At 36.7% G+C, this 25336-nt stretch overlaps 1 protein-coding gene across 2 annotated transcripts in view; it reads left to right on the top strand.

The window, feature by feature from the left end:
* sfl (N-deacetylase and N-sulfotransferase sfl) overlaps positions 1 to 25336 on the top strand; it is a 601701-nt gene that overhangs the window by 166872 nt on the left and 409493 nt on the right. The window lies entirely within an intron of this gene.

The raw sequence follows: 25336 nt of genomic DNA, 5'->3' as shown, positions 1-25336 counted from the left end.
GCCTATGGATCTAGGATTGGGCCCAGCGCTAAAAATCTGCTATTTATCAATTTTAATGTTTAACTGAATACGGGCGTGGCGTAAATGATTATTATCCATGCTTCTCACGCTGAAAGAGTTGAGCTCAAATCTCACCCCGGGCAAGTCATGAATGACCTAAAATATGTTAAAACAAATAAACGATAATCGTTAGTTCAACGACACATGAAATTTTAAATTTTAAACAAGACATTAACAGCAAAACTTCAAGTTAAGTTGCTTTCATTTAAAAAGTTTTGATTGCATAATGAAAGCACAACATGATATCAGACATATGTCGCGACAATTGAAATCAAAATGAATTTTCATTATGATAGGAACTGCAAACTTCAATATCGATTTGCTTTCATTTTGTTAACCGACTTTGCTCGGTTAAGCTCACAGGACAGTTCGACAGAAGATGATGTTAGTCGTTATATTCATAGCCTGGCGGAGAGAGTTTTGGGAACCAATTGAGCTGTCGAATATCTGTTTGACCAATTGAGCAGTCAAATCACGACCAACAACAGAAAAGAGCTCATCAGATTTTGCGAACAATACTTCCGGAACCCGTTTTCTCGTGACTTAAGACACGGCTATGCAAACTAACACCATCTTTGGGCTGGGGAAAATTTCCCCTATCCGATGATGCCGGTAATTTGCGTTCGATTGTCGAGGAAAGAAGAATCAACGTTTTGTTCATAAAACTTGATAGTACAATTGCAATTGTTGGTCTACATTATATTGAATTGGGTCCGCTTTTTGATAGATCGAAATTCTATCCGCCTGACTATAAATATAGCGACTATAGTTAGCTTGCGCCTGAATCAACACACTGAATGTTATTCACGAAAGAGAAAATCGATGAAGAGAATCGGGCTGATTGATTATTTAACTTTATTGGTTCGTTAAATATTAATTCGAGTTGACAGATCGTTCTAATTTTTCTAGTGAAGTTTTGGCGTTTTCAAAAGTATTCTAGGCCATTTCAGTGTTTTTAATCTATTTTAATAATTTTAATCTGTGTGCCCCTTGTTATTCATTACACTAGTTTACAGCATATTTGAAATTTGTACGCTGGTGGTCATTTTCCATGTAAAATCGCGTCCTGAATCCAAAAATGTAGTCAGAAAAAAATCTCAGTAGGATAGATTTCTAGATACTGGCCAGTGGTGGCGAGGGAATACACCTCACCATCCCTCTCCAACGGGAGAGTTTGGTAAAGAGAGATGATCAATCTGATTTGTACCTTCGTAAAGTTGTCCTTGCTCGCTTTGTACTCTCTTTATCCAAGTAACAATTTTGGTTTTATGAGGGTTCTGTAGACCATGAATTGAACTTGTAGAACACTTTAAAACCTTGATAAAACTTTCAATGTTACTTGGGTATGCAATTTTCAAACTGCCGTACTCTAACGGAACTATCAATTCTAAACTTTCATCTCCTCATCTATCGTATACAAATTACCACTTTAGTCTGTTATTTGAAAATAGCATGTTCAACTATGTGTTTTCTATTTAATTTTAAGTCTTATTTTGCGTTCTGATATTACTCATGCAGTTTGAGTGCTCTTTTAATGTTTGATAACTTTCGCATATCTAAACCAATTTTGGACTGATTTGGCGTTTTTAGCCATTTTAGCTTTTTTTGGCCTTTTTTGGGGCTAATTTGGCCATTTCAATGCCATTCGGATTTTGGGTTTCAGGCATTCATGCAGGCATTTTAAAGCCAGTTTTGAGTGAGTAGCGAGCTTAGGGTATTTTTCAAAGTGGGTCGCAATCGACAAGGGCTCGAGAACCGCTGCCCTAGATAGTATTAGTGATCAAGTTTTGCCAAACATGTTGTTATACAAGGCGAAAATCTTGCATGATGCTATTTGATCCCGAGCTTGTAGAAAGTTCTCGCCTTGGGTGAAATTGTCCACTAGAGTGAAATCTCTTTGATTGGTCTACGCAATTTGGTTAGAAGAACCTTTAATGCAATGTTCATCGAGGTGCTAGCTGTGCTGAAATTTGAGATCCTCAAAATTGTAGTTTGCTGTTTTATTTTCGAATCCTTGTGTTACTCAATCATGTCAGCATCATCCATCATCCAATCCGGTAATTCAGACCTACTCGAAACCCCTTTGGCTCGCAACAAATCAGTCAGGCAGACGGTGGTCAACCTAATTAACACGATATTAGTTTACATTAGACGGAGCGACGCAGAGAGTGGCAGGTGGGGTGGGGCATTGTAATAATTACAATAATTATGATAATCACGATGATGATTACGGCAGTTCAGCTCGCCGCCGCTGCCGCTGGCAAGCATTGTAATGAACACAAATGAGAAGTCAATAATTAATTAGCACACAATCCAACCGGAAGTATTAACTTTGGAAAATGTTGCGCTTTTTCGTAGTTGTTTAAAGAACCTAATAGCTGTGAATTTTTTTGCGGAAACTGCCGAAAGGCTCACCAGCACCCGCACCAGCATGATGATGGAAGCGCGGTTCCACTTTGTGCAGAACTAATTTACCGAGCTGTACGTGCACGCGATAGTGGATTCTAGAAAGTTACAAGCTTTCCTAAAACTCGGTTCCACGTTCCCAAGTCCTGGTATTATTTGTCACCGACTGCTACGCGGTGTCGCATTTTGTCGTGGTTTGCAAATATTTGTCTTTTTGCTGCCGACGCCGCCCGCGCTTCGCGGTATTCAAACGGATTTTATTAGAGCTTTTGGCGCTCGCGAGCAAACGAAAACTGTTGGCAAATGGTCAAGCTGTGTTTACTGTCGTAAATTATGGGCTCGCTCTCGTCGTGGGGGTGCACACCACTGGCAAATGTGCGTCTGTTGTTTGCTAGAGCTTGTGACTGAATTTGATTTGATAAGTAGCACCCGAGTGGTGCTGGTTGTGATTAGAATTAATGATTTATGGGTTGTTGTTTTTTTTTTTCTTGGGAAGGAGGGATTTTAGATGAGAACTGGCTTTGAGCAGGGATTCAATGGTTAAATGTATTACTTAAGCTACATGGATCGATACTACTAACCATTTGGGAGCAGTTAATGACACAATTTACTGTATACAAAACGCATGTTGGTGTTAGGGAACGTAATTCTTTTTAATTATTTCTGATATTGTCGGTAGGTCATGACTCTCTTCAATTTGAATGAATCTTTCAGTGGCCAGGGAGCAGGGAAAACCGAAAATTTTCAAAGCAACTGGGAAAACCAGAAAAATCCCGGAAATTCGGCGAAAAAACAGGGAAAATCAATAATCCTTAATATATGGTCACTTAAATAACGTAAAAGTTATGTTTTAAATGTTTTATTAATGTACAAGCTTATTATTACGATGATGTTTTTTTCAGCACCAACTTATTACAATGTTTGAATAACATAAATTTTTGAAATCGCCATGAGCTCTGCGCCATGAAGTTTCATGTTTACCAACTTAAGCGATACTTTTCCAAATACTTTTATATTAACCGATTTAAAATCAAGACCATATTTTTTTTCATAATATATATTTCGCCTAAGAATTTCCTCGGATTCCTCCATAGAATTGCTTGAATATTATTCTGAGCATTCATTTTCTTAGAAAATTGTCTCATAATTTTAATAAAAACTCTCATCAGGAAGCCTAGTATATGTAGACTAGACTAGAAAGCCTTTCTTCAGAAATCCTCCTGAGTATATTTCTTTTGAAATTTTCTCCTTTAAATTCTGTTTATTATTCTCTTTGAATTCTCAGTCAAATTATCTTGTAATTATTCTTAAAATTCACTTAATATTTTCCTCATGGTCCCATAAACCTCTCCTTAGAATCCCTTAGGGATTCTCTCTGAAGTTTGTTTTACAACTACCACGAAGTAATTCTAATAATCAACTCAATAGCGTTCGGCCTAGTTTCCTTAATATACACATATTCAACTACTAAGTTGCTCAGTAAATTCCGGGGCTTTGCAAACATAAGAGGTTTCGAGCTTAGAAAAGTTATGCAATCGGGAAATCGGCAAAACCTGGAGAAAGCTGGGAATTCGAAATTACCTGGAAAATACCATGAATTACGATGATTAATCAGGGGAAAAAAACTTCGCCCTCTCTCCTGAATAATTAAAATTTTGGTCCTTGGACTGTTTTTCATTTTTGGACTGTTTTTCTGTTTTTCGACTCATTGCCCTGAGTTTTCATTATTTTGTCACTTTGAAACATTCGGAACATTTAAAAAGAATTCCAGAAATAACACTTAGGTATCATGATTTGCGACAAGAGAATTTTAACTAAATCTCCAAGACAATTCAAGTTGAACATTGCATTACGTCCTAAGTAATATTGACAGATAATCTTCGTTGACTTCCTCTTTATATCCTCAAAGCCATGTAAAGACATTCCCAGGTATTTTCAGCACACAGATCGATAAAAGAAGCTTTTATCTAGCATCTAATACGACAAACTCATCAAGAAACGAATATGTGCTCAAGTTATTAAGGAAAGAAAAAGTCGACGATGAGAATCGATCAATGTTACTTAGGACCTAACACAATGTTCAGCTTGAATTGTGAAAAGAATCCCTAAGTGATTGTGAAATAAGCTCCAGGTGAAAATTAAGAAGAGTTCTGACTAGAATTTTAAGAGAATTCTAGACGATTGTGAGGAAGATTCTAGTTCTAAATGAATTTTTCATTTAAATATTGAGAAGAATTCCAAGAGAGTTCTGATGAGGCTTCGTAGGACATTCCTTGAACTTTGAGGCTAAGTAATTCAGGGCCAAACTCCTAGAAAATGTTGAGGATAGTTCCAATAGAGATTTGAACGGGCATTCCGAGAAGAATATCAAGGGAATTCGGAGACGAGTTTCTAGGAAATTAAGTCAAGTTTAAGTTTTCTTTATTAACGAGACTTTCAGCCGTGGGCAGGTTGTGTGGAATTGTAAGGAGAATTCCAACTGAATTTTCAGAAAAATTACATGAGAACTCCAATGGAGGTGAATTGCATGAGAATTCTAAGGAGAATTCAAACCATTTTTCCTATAAAATCAAGAATGGAGGCTTCAGCGAATTCTTTGGAGAATCATTAAACATTGTTTCCAAAATCTTCTAATTCCTAGACATTTTTGGATTTTTCTGCACATTCTGCACAGATCCTTTGGATTGATGAAAAAATGCAAGGGGATATCAGAGAGAATCGCATGTTTATGATAAGGGAATTCTAAAAAGAGCTAAAAGGAATGATTTTCAGGAATTTTTTGAGAACATTTCAAAGAAATCTGAGTGAATTATAAAGGTAGTTAAAACATAGAAAAAATATTGGAGCAAAACTCATAATCCAGGAAAATTACTGCTGCTTACCTATTTAATCTCTTTGACTCAATCGTAATCGAATTCATGATTAATATAAATTTATATACCACAACTGGAAAAATCTCCAAAACTCCGGTAATAAAGCGAGATAAAACCGGGAAATTGAAAATCGGCATTTGCTGGTCAACATGACATTGATTTATCTAAGTGTCTCGATAAAATCATTTACTTTTAGTATCTTTTATTCAATCATTCCACATTTTGAGTTTCCTTTCAGTTGACTAACACGCCGGACTGTAAGATTCGTAATTATTATTAGCTGGCTCATTATTGTTAAATGACTGCAATATAAACGTTTTACAGTAATCCAACAATTATGGAATGGATCAAAACATCGTAGGATCAATGGCTATTTTTTAACGTATCAATCGAGCCATTCAACTTAAAAAAAATGCACTTATTCAAAAATATAATAATTGCATACTTTCGCAAAAACGGACACCGTAAAAGAACCGGGAATTTCAAAATAATATAATTTTTTATAGTCACTTTAACGCTCTTGGGTCATTCGTGACTTGTCCGGGATGAGATTTGAACTCGTGACTTTGGCGTGAGAGGTATGGATGCTAACCGCTACGCCGGGGTCGCCCCCATTTCAAAATTAAAATTATCTGGCCACCCTGTCTTGGCTTGCCTTTAAAACCAGATTTCACGTTAATTCATTAAACTTGCTATCGAACTATTTTGTTCCATATATCTGAATTTGATGTTAATTGACTGAGATCTGCACTCCCGATCACGAGTTTGGGGTCACCCTTTAAAAAACATGCAAAATTTGCTCATATTTCTACCATTTTACGACCGATTTTCGTTCTCTATAGGTTATTTGAAAAGTTTGGCTGAAATTTAGTAGCTGACTGGTATAGCATATTTTCAATTTGTGTATACTAAAACTTCTCCTAAAGCTACAGCATTTTCCAAAATTCAAACTGAATATTCATGACTGATTTTCTCAGAATTTGGTTGGCCAAACTTTGAAATGAATGTGGAAGTAGAACCCTTATTCTTTACCCATTGAGATACGTTGGTGAACATTTGGTTGAAAAATATAGAGGTATGTTTTAAATCAATAAAATAATTGTTCAAGGTATCGATCAAAAGTTTGGGGTTTGTCGCTGTTGTAGCTTTAGAACAATCCCATTAACTTAAGGAAATTTTCAGTGACTTACAAGGAGTTCCGTGCAATTATGGGATATTCCGAGAATTCAATGATTGATCCGAAAACTTCAGAAGTGTCAGGGAATTATGGATATGTATCAGTAAATTTGCCGGAACATTAAAAAATTTATATTTATTTATATATTATGTATTTCCAGATAAGTTCGGAGAAAATTTGTTATTTTACGCAAAGTTCCGTGAGCGTTAAATAAAGGAAAATTGTGGAAACTTCAAGTCAATTCAATTGATTTCAGTAAAATTTTGGGTTCTCATAAAAAACTGAGAAATTCAGGACAGTCTAGAGATCTTTAAGGAAAATCATAAATTTTTGGGCAGTTTTAATAGTATTGGGGAAGTTTAGAATACTGAAGAAGTTATGAATTGGAGTCGGCAGTTCCATGACCTTCAGAAAAATCTGGATAACTTCAGTGAAAATCATAGAATTTTATTTATTTTTTCGTTTTGATTAAAAAAAAATGCTGGAGCTTAAAAAAGTTCCAGAAATTTCAGAAAAAACTTCGAAAACTACACAGAAATACAGAGATCTACAGAAACAGTTCGACAACTCCATAAAAGTATGTGGATCCTTAAGGGATGTTCCGAGAAATTCAGGAACTTCCATGAACATTAGCGAAATGGGGGAGCATTTCAAAGAAGTTTAGTAAGCTCCAAAATACAATAATCCCTCTATTTATCCGGTCGGAGGAATCGTCCATCCACCGCTGTTTCTCGGCGGTCCTTCAACTAATTACGCTTATTTTTTGTATCAGATGAGTGTCAACCGTAAAATAGTTATTAGCATTAGCATTAGCATTAGCATCGAAAAAGTTGCACAATATTGTAGGTGGTACAAATTCAAAACTATTTAGAGCAAAACGGATATATATTACTGGACAGATAGTAGGTAGGAAATAATTACTATCTCCCAGATAAAGGCATATCCCGCTTCAACAGTTAAGGATTGTCCTGGCCACGTCCTTACAACTGGTAGGGATAGGAAAGGTATGTTAGTCCAGCTTTTACTTAAAAGAGATGCAGAGAGCTCTACGCCCCTCATAAATTTCTCGGGAATTTAAGAATTATGTTAGTAGGGAAGGTAAGCCATAGGATAGACCCAGTCAGTGTTGCTGGCAAATGTCGATTTTTTTTTATAAATGTTGAAATTGCTGGTCAGAGCGTCTGCTGGAAGATAAGGTTGCTGAAATAAAATGAAGATATAACCTGGTGAACTCACCATCGTTATCACAATTAAAAGGAAGGAATTATGTTGTGTTTTATCATTTTGTTTTTATTGATTGAGGGGAAAACCCGCGGGAGTGAAAATAATTTTACTGCCTCTTCTCCCGTGATGATGATGATGATGATGATGATGATGATGATAGTGGTTTACCGCCCATTGTAGCACGGAAAATAAGTCCGACAGCAGTGGGATCTCTTCTCTGTTTGTCTTGATCAAGATCAAGCTTAATAACCTCTGATTGTCCTCAACATGTCGCTGTAACAAGGGTCAAAAACGCATTGGGTAGATCAATAGGCAAAGTCGCCTATACGCATCTACGGAACAATAAAGAATCTCCTTCCAGCAACTTGATCAGCCAATTGGTCAAAAAGATAAGCCCCCAAACAGGAAGATGTCCCAATGAGTGGGGAGAAGAGCCCGTCCTTTATCCACGAAATTTGATCAACAGGGAGTTCACATTCCCACTCTCCCCGTCCAAATCGCTTCTATCGGGTGCCCTGTTGGACCGTTCCTTCCCTTTTATGTACATATGTTTTTCAATGTATATACGAGTTGATTGTTATAATTATTGTCAATAATACTTACATTTCGATGAAAATCGTGCTACTTATTTTACCTTTTTTGTGATACTAATCATCACAGAATCCAACCTTGAATCGTGGACCAGGTCCATCAACAATACACTCGTTCCGAGAAGGGGTTCATGGTCATCTTCTTCTTCTTCAGGTTCGCTCACCACCCGGAATGAAGTCTCGGTTCGATTAGTAATATCAAAAGAGATACAACCAGGATTAGTTTTTTAAAGTAATAGTCATCTGAATACCCAACTAACCATATCTCAGTGACATTGTCTCACTCTGAACCTACATTAAAAGTTATTTTGTGATTATATGGCTACTTTGGTACTCACATGAAATGTTGTGCAAGTACCACAAGTTCAACAACGCCCAACTATGGGCAGCTCAATGTTAATACCAATTACTCTTTGAATCAGCGTACACCAACATGATAATCTTCTAAGGAACACCTAAGAATGTATAGTGATAAAGCTCAAAATACAGTTTTAACTGATGGTACTTTATAAACATCAAACTGTCCAATATTGGACCCTGCCAACACACGGCGCCTGCACGGCGATACATTTCTCAATTTTTCAACGTTATCCTAACGTTAACTTAATATTATCACCCATATGTCCGTCCACGCCCGAAACCCATCCACCACACAAAATCAAATAAAAAGGTGTCTGTATGACAAACACGTCCAGACATAAACGAGAATATGGGTGTATACACACTTAGAAATACCTAATCTTATGCGTGACGGAATCCATCTCTGTCACAAAGGATGAGACGTAAACAAATATGTAATGTAAAATTAAGTGCTCCGAGACTGAAAAGTTCGAAAGTACGTTTGATTGAGCTGAATTTCGCGTCTATTATGACTCAATTGTATGTCAAAATTGACGCTCGCAAACTCATTACTTACTGACTTAATAACTGAAACCCAGCAACGCGTATCCTATATGGCTTACCCTCCGACTAACAACATTCCCCCTTCCTGTGACATTGATGAGGGGTTTGAATTTATTTCACCCCGATTACAATACATTTGTATGTTTGTATGTAAGGTAGCCACCATCCTTTCAAGACTTGTCTTGTATGCAGCTCCACTTAATAGCAAGATCAATTTGAGCTACCGATCTGAATTCACTATATCGCTGTATGAAGGGCCAAAAACGGAGGGGTGGACCCGTAAGCAGAGGCACTTACGCGAAATCCACGGAAATTTAAGAATCTCCTTCCAACGATACGATCCAACAAATCGAATAACGCAATTCGCAATACTTATTAAGCTTCCTACTGGATGGTTTGTTAAGAAGGGCGCGTCAATCGCCCTGAAACTGTTGGAGTAGAATTCACACCACCACAATCGAATCGGTAGGATAAAGAAAATGATAGTGTTTATTCCCTCCTAGACTCCGGCTGTCAATCATACCATCGTCCAGTTTCAGTTTGAATGATACCCTGATGCTACTTCCCAATCCCTCCCAACCCAGTATTTACAATACGATACGATTACAATACATTTCAACTAAATAAGAAATCCTGTAAATATTGTCTGATCAGAATGCTCGTTTGGCTCACATTTTTACAGTTCTCACTGCTCGATTGGCTCAAGATGGCCGCTTCCGTGAATCTCCATATATATAGGATTACTAATTTGATCCGATTTCATCCGATCAGCGCCCTGGTATTTCAAATTACTTCCTCTGCAATGTTTACGTTCGTGGTTTTATTTCATTCATCAAAAACCTCATCATCAGCTACTTATGCACGGGTACCACTCGTTTCCGATCCATTATCCTTAATCCTGTGCCACGGCTCAAAACAGAAGCACTATTATACCAGAGGTGAAGAGTGCAAAACAATCACTCCAAGCAGCAAATCGTCACGCAAAGCTGTCAACCAATTTCACATCAAATTAAATAAATTGAAATGAGATTTTTTTTTGTTTCGCCCGGTACCGCTTCAACTTTCCGCTCCAATTTGCCTGTCCGCAGAAATAGTAGTGGAAGTTTTGTTGCGCTCGTGGAAAAGGCAGAGGAAAACCTGCCACCTTGTTTGGTTTGTGTTTATTTCATCTGAACCGGGTGAAAAATGTACGAGAGCATGCGAGTGTGGTCTGTGCTGGTTGGCGGTGCTTTCGGCAGCTTTCCTGGGAGAAAAGGATACCCGCCACAAACCGGTTCGCTCTTGTACCTGCTAAGTATGTGAGTGTTGCTGCTTCTTATGGTTTATGGAAATTGAAATTTTATTCACGAAACGAGTAAACATCCATCTCGGTACCAATACAATAGTGGTTGTCTGCTGCATGCGCACAGGGGGGCGGTGACATCTATCCAGTTTAATTTGGTGGATGGGATCCTTCACTTAAGTAGTTTCAACACGTTTTGTGGACATTTTGTACGAAACATAAAATGGAAACTAATGCATTTCAATTAGTGAGAGTTTGCTCAGACTTGACAAGTACTACTTAACTGACTCTTTCCGAAAGATTAAATTACTTCCGATCGGGAAATACTTTTATGCAACCGCATTCTGACTTTAAACGTATTTTTTTTTTGCTTTGCTTAATTTCATCCATTCGATCACCCCTCGTTAGACAAGTTTCTAGTTCGCATTCATTCCTGAGTGCGAAATATGCAAAATACCAACACCAAGCACGTTCATTTCACAATGCGTTTGACACGAAAAGAGTCTTCTTCTCGCCGGAAAAAAAAGTGAAAGAAATAATAACAAACATTTCCACTTTCCTTTGCCACTCGAGTTTTGGATGAAGCTCGAACGAACGAACGAACGAGAGTGTCACTCTTCACTTTTGAACGAAACTATCTTCCACCGACTTCCGGCCTTTCCTCCAACAGTGGCAATATGAGGGGCAAATTTGCAATCCTCGTTTTTCCGGTGAGTTTTTTTTTTCTTATTTCCCTCAACTTGACAGCAACCGAAAGAGAAGGATTGCCATTGCTTGCGGTTGCACAGACACACACACATACACGCATTTAGTTGATTGACGAATGTCTACTAGACAAACGGATATGGTACGCGGAAAGTGTGTCTCATTCATCACATCGTTGGTCGTCGTCGTCGTTGTTCCGAAGGAGCACAGTGAAGTTGTTTTTCTTGATGTTTTCGGATTGTCACTCCCGAAAGAGAACAATTCTAATTTTGATAGTGCTGTTTTTGGGGGGTACGAGAAAATTTCCCAAGGATAGAGGTGGTGTTGGTATTTATGGCTGGAGGTTTCCCTGAATCTTCCGGTGTTGATATGTGCACATCTTCAGCAGAGTGAGAAGTTGAACTGGTTTGTTAAAGTGATGCGTGTCAGCAATTTATCAATCGGGAAGTTGTTGCAAAAATTTGGCATTGGGTTTCAACAACACAGCAAAACGATAAAGTGGTTCTCAGAATTTCGTAAAAAATTGTAGTTTTGCTCCTTATCGGGAAATATTAGACCCGTATTTTTTATTTTGTCATTAAGGTGACCGTTTACATGGTAGGGTGGTTCAAAAGATCGATTTTGTTCAAAAAATACTTTTTTCAAGAATTCACAACTTTTTGAACCACTGCACAGTGGTCCAAAATGCAGATTTAGGTGGAATGATATGTTTTGAGCCTGAAATTGAACCTTTAGACTAAAAGTTTCTCCTACAAAGTTGTTCCTTATAGTTAGGCCCTCATTTTTATGACAATGAATTCTAGGGTGGTTCTTATTATCATCAAAATCAAAAATCTAACTTCTTTGTTTGAATAAATTAAGGTATACATTCTTAGGCAAACTTATAGCTGAGCTGATTTCAAGCAACATTGTATAAAAAAAAAAACTTTTGTATCTCTTAAATTGATTGACTAAGAGCTATTTTCTTGAATTGAGTTAGGGTGTATCTAAAAAACAGTTGTTTTGCTCTAGTTTTCTTATTTCAAATTTCTCAGCAAAGGTGTCTTCAACTAACTTTCAGATCTTTAAAAGGCGCATTTTCTGTGCAGTGCCTGTCAATATCTTTCGCCGATCAATAGTTATTGACGTTTTTATACTATAAATATTCCCTTTTCAAATGTTAATATCTCTGGTTGGGGCAAACAAAAAAAAAGTTTTTTTTTACAGAATTTGAAAAGGCGTATGTTATTCTAAATAAAGGGCGAACACGAAATTATTGCGACACCGAAAATGTCATGCCAATTTTCTTATAATGTTTAGAATCAAACCAAAATTTTAGGGTAGTTTTATACATATATTTACTTCAAAAATCAAAAGAAAAGTTAATCGATGGAGCCTTGAGTGTAAAATTGAACGCATTTTCGCTTGATGCCCTCCATCAAAGTCTTTACAGTGTCATCCGGTACCAGTTTCTCAGTTTTTTTTTCCATTTTCTTAACATGTCCTTCTCGTCTTTGACTGTCTTCTTGCTCTTCCGAAGTTCCCGCTTCATTATTGCCCAGTACTGCTCCACCGGGCGCAGCTCCGGACAGTTTGGCGGATTCATGTCCTTTGGAACAAAATGGACTGAATTGGCCTCATACCACTCCAGGACACTTTTAGAATAGTGGCATGATGCCAAATCTGGCCAAAATAGTGGAGCTTCGTCGTGCTGCTGCAAGAACGGCAAAAGGCGCTTCTCGAGGCACTCAGATTTGTAGATCTCGCCATTTACTGTGCCCTTTGTCACGAAAGGCTCACTCCTCAGTCCGCAAGAGCAGATGGCCTGCCAAATGAGATATTTGGAGGCGAACTTCGACATTTTATTCTTCTTAAATTTGTCGTCCACATCGAACTTGCTCTTGCCGGTGAAAAACTCCAACCCCGGAATTTGCTTAAAATCGGCTTTTATATACGTTTTGTCGTCCATCGCACAGCAGCCATATTTTGTCAGCATCTTCTCGTAGAGCTTCCGTGCCCGAGTTTCAGCCGTCGATTGTTGCCGCTCATCGCGGTTTGGGAAGTTCTGTACCTTGTATGTATGTAGTCCAGCTCTCTTCTTTGCATTCTGGACGTAGCTCTGCGACATGCCGATCTTTTTAGCCAAATCACGGCTTGAGACGTTGGGATTTGCTTTAATCATCCGCTTCACCTTTCCCTCCGTCTTTTTGTTCTCCGGTCCCGGTTTTCTTCCAGCTCCTTTGCCGTGGTCCAACGTCAACCGCTCCTGGAACCGCTTCAACACTCTGGAGACGGTTGAATGGTGAATGTTCAACATTTTTCCCAACTGCCGGTGCGACAGGTCAGGAAATTCCAGGTGTTTGGAAAGAATTTGTTCCCTCAACTCGCGTTGGTTCACCTCCATTTTCGTTGAATCGAAAAACACGACTTCGAGTTTTACAGCATGTACACAATACACATCAATGAGAAAGTGTGCAAAATTTGGTTGATTTTTACCCAATGGTAAAAAAGTTATGCCCTGTTGAATGTGTCGCAATAATTTCGTGTTCGCCCTTTAATATGAAAAAATGGAGGTATGTTATTTTTTAAAGTCGTGTAAAATCAATTTGAATTTATTCATATCTTTTACTATATTTGGGCATATATCTTTTATTAGAAGAGATACAGACAACAAATTTCGCTTTAAGAGCTTCAAAAGTCTCTAGAATATGACTTTCATGAGAAATTTGAAATAAAAAAAAACTATTGGCAAAATATGGTTTTCATAGGATCACTCTAATGACAAATTTAATTAAAATGTGCTAGTACATTTGTTTCAATATTTGGACATTTAGTGTCTTCCAAGAAGTTTTTGTACTTAAAAATTCTCTGATATGCTTAAAAATTCCCTTATATGTTATACCAAAGGTGAAGAGTGCAAAACAATCACTCCAAGCAGCAAATCGTCACGCAAAGCTGTCAACCAATTTCACATCAAATAAAATAAATTGAAATTGAGATGTTTATTTCATTTGAAATTTCTCATGAAAGTCATCTTCTAGAGGCTTTTGAAGCTCTTTAAGATGCACGTTTTATAACAAAAGTTGTGGTCTGTATCTCTTCTAATAAAAAAAATATAGGGTTATCTACCCCATTTCCGGCCTATTAGGCACAACCCGCTTTTAGTCTTTCTTAATCTAGCTCAGTTTGGCACCAAATGGAATGTTATTATTACTGATGGCATCCAAATTTATTTAACTTTTCGTACGTACCATAAGATCTGATAAAGAGAAACCAATCGTTGAGATATTGTCAAAAGTCTAACACTGCTTCTTGACGCCAAACTTGGCCTACGGATTCTAAACTTGGCCTAGCGCATTGAAACGGCATTGTAACGCCAATGAATTCACTTCGGCCTATCGAATGAAGATAAAAAATCATTCGGTCGGAGCACTTCTTTTGTTTTTGGGAATAATGGGTGCAAACCTTCATATCACGCGTTCTCATTGACTTCGTTTGGTAGCTTATTAACTAAAGTATCGTACCAAACGCATAATTGACTTGTTAACTCTGAAATCATGGATTTATTTGAAGTTCGGGTGAAGTTCTGCTCGATAGGCCCAAAATGGACGATTAGGCCGAAGTAGTTCTTTACCCTACACAATTCTAGTTAAAAATATGAATAAATTCAAATTGATTTTATACGAGTTTAAAAAATAACATACCTTTAATTTTTTTCATATTATTGAGAATAACATACGCCCTTTCAAATGCCGTAAAAAAACTTTTATTTTGTTTGCCCCAACCAGAGATATTAACATTTGAAAAGGGCATATTTTTAGTAGAAAAACATCAATAACTCTTGATCGGTGAAAGATATTGACAAGCTTTGCACAGAAAAAATGTGCGCCTTTTAAAGATCTGAAAGTTAGTTGAATACACCTTTGCTGAGAAATTTGATGGGATTGTTTTGCTCTGTGTTTACACCATTGTGATTTGTTTTAAAGTATGCCATTCGATTACCTATGGCTTGAAACGGATAAAGTGATTCAAATCAAGTCGATAGGATGTATCGTTATGGAGAAATCGTGACATACGTACCGTGTAAATTGCGACTCAGCGTCCGTGTAAATTGCGACTCAGCGTCCGTGTAAAAAACCCGCTTATAAAAAATGTGTTAAAAAGCTTTGAGTATACTCAGCGAAGTTCGCTGGTTCGACGATCTATGTTCATTATCTCGATCACATTTATATCCCTGCTTAATCGTATTATTTATCAAATGTTTAATGATCTTCCTTTTTCTCTTTTCAGGTATGTATGGGTTTCTTATAAATCATTTGCAGCAATGTAGGTAAGGGGGCATCCATTAATTATGTCAGGAATTTGCGAAGGGGATGGAGGTTCCAATAATTGTGACAATTCGTAAAACATCTATTTATAGGGATGGGGGCTAAACTCAAAACGAACATCACATTTCAGTAACTTTAGCTAGATATTCAATTGCCGCACATATCGAAGTTACTACTCCAACTAAAACTAGGACTAAAGCTAAGTTCATTGTGGCAAGTGAACCAGGAAAACCAGGAAAACCGGGAAAATGTCGGGAATTTATTTTCACCAGGAAAAACCGGGAAAAAACCAGGAATTTCATAAGTCCACCAGGAAAATAATCTTGTTTGTATAATTTAAATAGGTTTTAAATTTTATGTATGTCAAAGTTTCTTTTTATAATCAGGTCAAAACTAACCGTTTTGTTCAAGCTAAATCTTTCACACAACTTTTAAGTTGAAACATTGATGGAAAAAATCATCAACATTGATGAAAAACATTACCCTTCGAATTTAGTAAATATATTTTGTACTCATTTTTTATTTAATTGTTTTCTCGAATCAATTGCATATACGATTTGTGCTTAATTGATAGCAGACTTAAACAGTGCCGACGCGTAAATACTTGGAAGTACCGGTTCAACATGTTCAATAAAAAAGTTCAATTTCTAAGAACTTCAGATAAGGCCTTCGAACTTCATGCAAGTTCTACAAAATTCGGGAAAGTCTTACAAGTTTCAGGAAAATCCTGTGAACTACTGTGATGACCTACGACGGTCAGGAAATCTCTCCGAGCCTTCGGAGAAGTTCTACAAATTTCAGAGAAGTTTTACGAACTTCAGGGAAGTCCTTTAATGTTTGGAGAATAACTACGAATTTTACAGAATTTTCTACATATTTAATGTAACTTCTACGACATTTAGGCATTGCTTAAAACTTAAGGATAATTCTATGACACTTATGGATTTTTTCCAAGTTTCAGAGAAGTCTTCAATATTCTTGGGAAGTCTACTGAACTTAACTACAGGTAGTCATAAGAAATTCATGGGAGCTCTCCAAACTTCAGGGAATTTCCAAGAAATTAAGGAAAGACCCAAAAACTTTTGGAAAACCCTTCTAAATATCGAAGCCTTATGAACTTCAGGAAAGCTCTTCTAAATTTAGGGTTCTCATATATTCAGTTAAGTCCTTCAAACTTCAGGGAAGTCCTCAGATCTTCGAGAAAGTTCTTCGAACTTAAAGGAAGTCTTACGAACTTCTGAGAATTTCTACGAACTTCATTGTACTTCTACGATATTTAAGAAATTCCTATGAATTTAAAAAAAAACTCCGAACCTCAGGGAAGTCCTAAGATCTTAAAAAAAAATTCCTTCGAACTTCGGGAAAGTCTCATGAAATTCAGGCAATACAAACTTCAACGAACCCTTCAGGAAAGACCTTAACGCTTCAGGGAAGTTCTACGAACTTTAGGGAGTTTCCATGAACTTCAGCAGTCAGTCTTTTTAATAATAAGATTTATTAAACCAGCGTTGTTTATGAAATCTTTTAATCATATGATTTTGAAATCATGTTGTAATCAAAATTCCGCTAAATAAGATCCTTAATCGTTGACAATTTGCGGAAAATTTAAACAAACTGGAAATCCGTAAAATTGTTAGAAGCAAAGATTTGTTTAAAGAGTCCTCATTCATATCACGCTTCGCAATTTCACCTTGAGATAAACGGGCTAAAAATCTCAATACTATAGTTAAAAAAAATCGCAGTTTCAAAAACAGAAATCTCAAGATTTAGCGCCTTATAGATCTCTAAATTTCAGACATTAGATAGGGCTCCGCGCTAGTCCGTCGTATCTCAGCTTTTCTTCGTCATACACCCCTAAAATCGCTCATTTTACGGGTTATCGCAAATGTTTCAGTGTCAATCGTAATTAATCTTGTAAGCAAAGATGTTTTTGCAAAAACATGAGTGAAAACGCTTTGCTATTATAGTTTTAGCACATATAACGGAATAGGCGCCATGATACGACGAAGTAGCGTGGCTCCCTTCTAGCTTCTTTACAGCAAACAATCAGATAAAGATTTCACGGGCATTCACAAGAACCTTAATACCTATTTTGGTTTGTGAAATTCCGCATTGCGCGGATAACGATATTTTTTTAATTAAAAATTGTTTTTTAAATACTTTTTTTTTTAAAAAGGAATTATTTTAAATCATTGACCAGGAAAACCAGGAAAACCCAGGAATTTCAAAATGGAAATTCACTTGCCACCCTGTAAGTTGGACAGCGAAGTGAAAGGCCGATCCTAAAAGGAATAAAAAGCTGTTCAATAACAGTGCCGCACCTTTTTTATTTGGCCGTACCAACATCCATGATTGACAAAGCCAGCGCAACTACACAATGAATCAAACGAAAGGCTTGGGTTTAGCTGAACATTCTCACCGTACAAGTTTTAGAAGCTCACTCCTTGCGGTTATTGGTGAAGCGAAGGAATGTTAGTTAGACTCCCGTTGTTACTGGAGACCGAGTTTACCGCTACGTCCAAACGGTTGTTTTTTGAGGGGTTGTTGTTTGTAGAAAGGGTAATTGTGATCTGGATTCACCGTGGTAATTCATGTGATCGTTTATTTACATCGAGACACTTAGAACTCTATAGTTGATTTCCTTTCAAATCTTCTAAGAATTTCCTTGAAACCCTTATTAAAATTATTTTGCAATTACAGTCAACTCTCCATAACTTGATGCCCGAACAAAGTTAGAGATCAAATTGAACTCAGAATTTGCTGTTATGATGTAACTTATTTTGAATACTCCATTTGATCTCATTTTGGTTGACACAGCAAACATGAGAGCAACATTTTACAATGTTAAATCAAACGGAAAACTAATTCTGCTTTCAATGAAATCAATTTGATTACTGGTTTTGCATTAATAATGTTTGACTAAATACGGGCCTGTCGTAAATGGTTAACATCCATGCTTCTCACGCTTTTAGCTCAAATTTAGCATCTCACGTAAGATTTTAGCTCAAATGTCACCTCGTGCTAGTCACGAATGACCTAAAATGTGTTAAACAAAACAAATAAACAATAATCGTTAGTTCAACGACAGATGAACTTAAATCAAATTTTAAACAAGAAATTAACAGCAGAACTTCAAGTTAAGTTGCTTTGATTTAAAAAGTCTTGACTGCATAATGAAAGCATAATATGATATCAGACTTCTGTCGCGACAATTGAAATCAAAATGAGTTTTCATTATGATAGGAACTGCAAACTTTAATATCGATTTGCTTTCATTTTGTTAACCCACTTTGCTCGGGTGGTCACTAACTTGATATTGAGTTATAGTACAAATGAATTTCATGGCTACTATGATGGTGATTTCCTATGGAATTGTGATTCTATAATTCGATAATTTTATACCTTGATGGTCCCTTCAATACCATGTTGTAGAGGGTTATCTGTATTTTAATATTGAAATTCCATTGAAATTCTCCTCATTTTTTGTAACTCAAAGCGTTCATCAGAATTCCTTTTTAAATTTTCTTCAAAATATGATACTTTTGATAATTTTTTCGGTATTTCTTTGAAATTCTAATTCGGATTTTCCTTCAATATTCGTTTGAAATTATCGTCAGAACACCCTTTAATTAATGTTTATAATTCTCTTTGAATTCTTCTTAAAACCTAGTATCCGTGGGACGGCTTCGGTTTAGTGGTAAACATCCATACCTCTCAGGCCAAAGGCACGAGATCAAATCTCATCCGCGGACAAGTCACGAATGAACCAAGAGTTTTAAAGTGACCATAATATTTAAAAGAAAAACTTGTATCATCATCACGATTAATAAACTTTTGGAGGTTTTGTATTCCCCTGAGTTTGCTGTACTCGATTACTATATTATTCTCTCAATACGCGAAATCTCTTATATATGCGGTTAAAGCATTTGAGTTAACTTATTTCTTAGTGTTCAAGTACTTACATTTGTAAACAGCAGTCAATGTTAATCTATGAACTAAACCCTACGTAAAATCGATCTATTGATGCATGTTTACCTTTTCGCGGCTGTCGGAATCAACGCGCCTACGTCTACGGAGCTTACGCAGAAGTGATTCGCAATGCGGTAGCTTTGAGCTTCTGTAGTATAAATTTTTTTCGGTACGGTCGCGAAATCTTGAAATAATTTATACGTGCGGTAAAATAACTAAATTGAAACAAAGCTCAACAGTAAAATAAGTAGAATATTTAGGGAGGAAACCAAAATTAATCAACTTGCCAACATAGGCTATCACATTTATTTTGGTGGCACTCTTTAAGTGATAATAAGTTGTTTTTCTCTACGGTTATTTCGCGTGGCGTTCACAATTTGCGCGATTTTCGTATCTTACGTAATTTAGATGTTTAGCTCTAAACGGTTTTACTGACTTGAGGTCGTTCCTTAAGCGGTGTTGGTACAGGTTAAACCTTTGTCGACTGTCGGAATCAATGCGGCTACGTCTACGGAGCTTACGCAGAAGTGATACGCAATTCGGTAGAGCTTGTCAAACGCTTTTGAGCTTATGTAGTATATAATTTGTTCGGTGCGGTCGCGAAATCTTGAAATGATTGATACGTTCTTTAAATTAACTAATTTGATACAAAGCTCAGTAGTAAATAAGTGGAATATCTAGGGAGGAAACCAAAATTAATCAACTTGCCAACATACGCTATCACATTTATTTTGGTGGCACTCTTTAAATGATAAGGAGCCTTTTTTTTCTCGCTTTGGTTGTCTCACACGGCTTTCGGAATTCGCGCGGTTATCGTAACTTACATAATTTAGATATTTCGTTCGAAACGAATTTACTTATTCAATCAGTTTGCTACGCGGATGTATCTACGCGCACACGTCACAGCATTTTTTCTATAACTATCTTGAAACAATACATACGGAATCCAGTGTTCAAGCGGCCAACATAGGCTAGTCCTTATGCTGTATTGTCAAAGATAGAAGCAACATTTATTCAAATGGGTCAAGTCTTGAAAACTAAGCTGTCACGCAGCTCCAGCTTGATACCCAATAAAAAAAAAAAATCACATCAATTAACAGCTTGATTTGGTAACTGTGTTAAAAAGAGTTGCTAACAGACCAGAACTGTCCAAATGAAAATAATTCCGGGCCGTTTCTTAACTTGTTTGTCTTAGAGATTTCGAATGCTTAAGTCCCAGCATTGAAAAATTGGTCCAAAATCTCTAAAATGTATCCCGGAATCTTTCAATTTTTTTTTCGATTACTAGATGTTAAGTTCGAGACGCATGCAAAATCTTCTAGACGGCAAATAAATCTAACTCATATGTGAGTGTCGTTCACTAAAATTCGTATTTGAGTAAATTTTTACTAAAATATGAGCAAATATCACTCATATTTGAATGACATTTATTCATATATAAGTGACATTTACGCATCTTTGAGTTAAAATTTACTCATGCTTGTGACCTACGTTTTTGCGAATTTAAGTGAACTTGACTCAAATATGAGTCAGATTTATTTGCCGTGACATGATCTCTCCCTCTTGCAAAATTTCCCTCGTTCCAGAATAATGAGATTTCTTCTTGGATCGCTATCTAGAAAAATTGTGTAGGTCCTTGAGCTATTAAAATTTGAGGTGCTTCAATAGTTTTTATATCCGAGGTCTTTAAATTTGATTGTCTAAAAATTGTCAACATTTGTCTTGTCATTATTATTTGATTACCTAATAAGGCATAAGGATGATGCAAATAATATTTTCATTTTATGTCCGACATCACTCAAATAGGTCGATGGGGGGCATATATTAAATAACAGAAAAGAAATAAATTTACGTATTAGCAACTCATTAAATGATAAATTCATAAATTAATAATAAAAAAAAATATTGTGTGTAGTTTTAGGAAAGTGGAGTGGAAAACGATTTTAAGAGATATATTTTCTAATTTTGAGTGACATAAAACATAAATCAAATTTGCATTACCCATAATCATGGTGATCAGCAAATCCCAATTTGTAATTTCTCGGGGTTTTCCCGGAATTTTTGGAAATTTTCCCGGTTGTTTTAAGATTGAAGAATTCATCCTAAAACCGTTTTGACAAAACTTACTGAAACTTCCATACATACTCCTTGCATTATTTTTAGAATTAGTCTGAATATTCCTTACAATTTTCATGCAATTCACCTCGTAACACCCATGAAATTCTTCTCGAGATGCTCTTGGAATTAAACTCGGACTTCTCATAAAACTCATCTCAGAGTTCCTATGGAATTGTTCCGTCAAAATTCGATTCCGTTCCCGAGGAAAGTCGGTTAACAAAAGCAAATCGATATTAAAGTTTGCAGTTCCTATCATAATGAAAACTCATTTTGATTTCAATTGTCGCGAAATAAGTCTGATATCATATTGTGCTTTTTAAATGAAAACAACTTAAGTTCTGCTGTTAACGTCTTGTGCAAAATTTAATTTAAGTTCATTTGTCTTTGAACGGGGTGAGCTCAAGTCTTTCAGCGTGAGAATCATGGATGCTTACCATTTACGCCAGGCCCGTATTCAGTTAAATATTATGAATGCAAAATCTGTAATCAAACTGTTTTCATTGAAAGCAGGATTAGTTTTCCGTTTGATTCAACAGTGTACAATTTTGCTCTCATTTTTGCGGTGTTAACCGTTAAGTCAACCAAAATGAGATCAACTGGAGTATTCAAAATAAGTTACATCATAACAGCAAATTTTGATTTCAATCAATCTTCAGCTTTGCTCTGGTTGGTATTTATCGTGAGATCCTTGAAATTATCTTTAGAATTCACTTCATATTATCTTTAAATTTTCTTAGAATTTCCTTCGAAATGTCATCACAATTCTTCTTAGGACTTATTTTGAATATTAATTTGAAATGGAGCTGAAATCCGCTTCACAATCATCTGAAGTCCCACAAATGACTGGGAGTATCTATTGGTATTATTCTCTAAAAACATTGCTGTTATCTGCAGAATTCATCCTAAAATATTTTCTAAATTCTCATAATATTTAGTGTATCCTGATAGCATCTTCCAGTCCAGGGGTGATGCAATTGTTTAAAGGTTCAGAATCTTATTTTTCCCGGTTTGTTATCGAAATTCACGGGATTTTCCCGATTTTTTCACGGTTTTCCTGAATTCACTGGTTCACTGTAAAATAAATAAATATTAATTTTTCGAGACAAATTTATGGGATAGGTAAACCATTATTTGTTTTATTTTAAAGGAGCATGAAGCATTCTCGGGATGGGTTGAGATTGTGAGTTTATAAAATTTGTCGAAGTGGGTCGCAGTCAACAGAATAATGGAACAATTTGTTCCGATCAATAAATGTTACTATTAGTCCCTTTATTGTTTAAAGTCACTATTTGGTCACTATTTTCTTTATTTTAGTCACTAAAGTCACAACTATTATATTACATATCCACTACCAACCCTGCTTTAATGACCTTAATTTGCAATTAATTAAAGAAAATTTGCTAAAAGATCTTTTACCTCAGCTCAACAATTGGTGACCAACAAACTCAGATATATTAGCAGACCAACGTATTACATTAAATCAGAAGTTCATAACAACGGCGCCGGTGGTGTAGTGGTAAGCGTGATTACCTCTCACCCCAGCGCAGGCCTGGGTTCAATCCCAGTCGGCGCCGCCGGGATGTTCTGAGGCATAACATCTCTGATCACGCCTTCCTTCGGATGGGAAGTAAAGCCGTTGGTCCCCGGTTCATGAGTTGATGGGTCGATAGGTAGGGTCCAGGTGTGGGAGCTGCCTTCCTGGCACGTCGGTAGCATTTGTGCTCAGCACGGAAAACAAGATCGACGGAAAAAACAAATCAAAGGAAAAAAAAAAAAGAAATTCATAACTAAACTTAATGATTGAGCGTAAAATGAAACTTAAAACAGGGTGGTTAATCAATAACCGTCGATAACGTCTGCAATGCAAATCCACCATTGCAGACGTTAACGCTGGCATTATCGAAGATTATCGATGAACAGCCCTAGTTCAGAATAGTGTTTTAATTATATAATTGTATTTTGGTATTATTTTAAAGGCATTCGGCTCCGCAAAGTTGTTTGCTAACAGGTTAACCTCGCGTAAAATTCGCAATCTGTCTTTAATATATGATTTTTTTTATAATGCGTTTATTTTTTCAGGCTCATTTGGTCTTGCTCTGCGGAGCCGATATTAATTGTTTATAATACAAAATTACTTAACTAACGTTAGTAAAGCGGAGGACGATTACTCGTGGCTATCGCGAGGTTAGGAGTAACAAATTGTAACAAATGGATGGCAGGGTAGGGATTATGAACACAAAGTTTGGAGAGCAATGTACTCTTGATCTCAAACTAGGCGAAACTCTGATGAAAAAGACAAACATGGGGGTACACCGATGGGCAGCAATGTTGGTATTTAGTTCGCAAGTTTATGAAATTAAAAAAAAATAGGTCACAATCAACAAAAGTTTAACAGCGTATCCCTAACGTACGGTGACATCAAGTTAGCTACATTTCCCATCTTTTTATTTGCTTTTCGTTTAGTTGAGCTACGAAAACAGGCATAATTGAGAAACGATGATCCCGCTACAGCTGGAATAAAAATAGATCAAAATCGCAGAAATTAAAGAAATCGGAACTGGAAGAACATAATACTCGGATGAATAGTCAAAAGGTTGTTGGTGCTTTTGTAAACGATAGCTTCAAACGTCAATTTGTCGAAACTGCAAGCACACCCATGCAAGCTAACGTCAGCAATGTACGAGCAAAATCCAAATCGATTGTTACTAATCAGTGAGGCAAAGCTGCAAATTGGACTCCAACTAAAATCTATTTCCACCATAGAGACAAATTGATTGTAGATTGACAATCATTCCCAACGAAAGCAAAACCGAACCGCATCGGATATTGGTTAGCGGATGATATGTGCCAAATTGAATTCCATAACCAAAAAACATTGGCATCGTCCGTCCAGTACGAATCGGCAACAGCGGATGGATTTAGCTTTTAGGGTTTCTCGTCGCTTCGTCGTTGTAGTCCAGTCATAGACATACAAAAAAAAAAAGCAAATGGAGAATCTATTTGGAACACGCAAAATATACGGCAAATACGTCAAATGTAAATATGTGTTCGTTATATCTTCTGCATAGTGACGCCGGTGGTGTAGGGGTAAGCGTGACTGCCTCTCACTCCAAAGGACCTGGGTTCATTCCCAGTCGCTGCCGTCGGGATTTTCTGAGACGTAAAATGGAAGTAAAGCCATTGGTCTCCGGTCCTTGAGTCCATGATGGGTAAATAGATAGGGTCCTGCTGTGGGAGCTGCCTCCCTGGAGTCGGTAGCATTGGTACACATAATGGAAAACAAATCAAGGATAAAATACAGCTTTTGCATATGTTTCTCTGGTTGATATCTTCTGATAAATATTTCAAAAATTCTCCTATGACTATCTTTAAAAAATCTGTACGTGCGTTGATTTATTACACATTTTGATTAGCTTATGCTTTTGCTACAAAAATTCATGAAAATTGAGCACTTCGATAGGGTGTAGCGATTTATTTTCATGGTTTTCAACGCCTACGATGTAAATAGGTCGTTAACGACGAAATAGCGGGTAACCCTATCAATTCCACTGGTTGTAAAAAAAAACATTTTGATAAATAACAAACCCTGTCCCCATTTGCCACGTGCAACACTTCACAGTCCCACCATCACGCGTCAAACGAAATGGGAATCGAGTGAAAAGTTTAATCTCCTAAATGCACTTTCCAACAAACAAATAATCAAACAAACAAACAAACAAACA

This window comes from Ochlerotatus camptorhynchus, unplaced genomic scaffold (genome assembly GCF_037179485.1).
Source record: "Ochlerotatus camptorhynchus isolate MF236.1 unplaced genomic scaffold, CSIRO-AGI_Acam_v1.1 ptg000361l, whole genome shotgun sequence".
In the NCBI taxonomy this organism is placed as follows: Eukaryota; Metazoa; Arthropoda; class Insecta; order Diptera; family Culicidae; genus Ochlerotatus; species Ochlerotatus camptorhynchus.
This window is presented reverse-complemented; position numbering and strand designations above follow the sequence as displayed.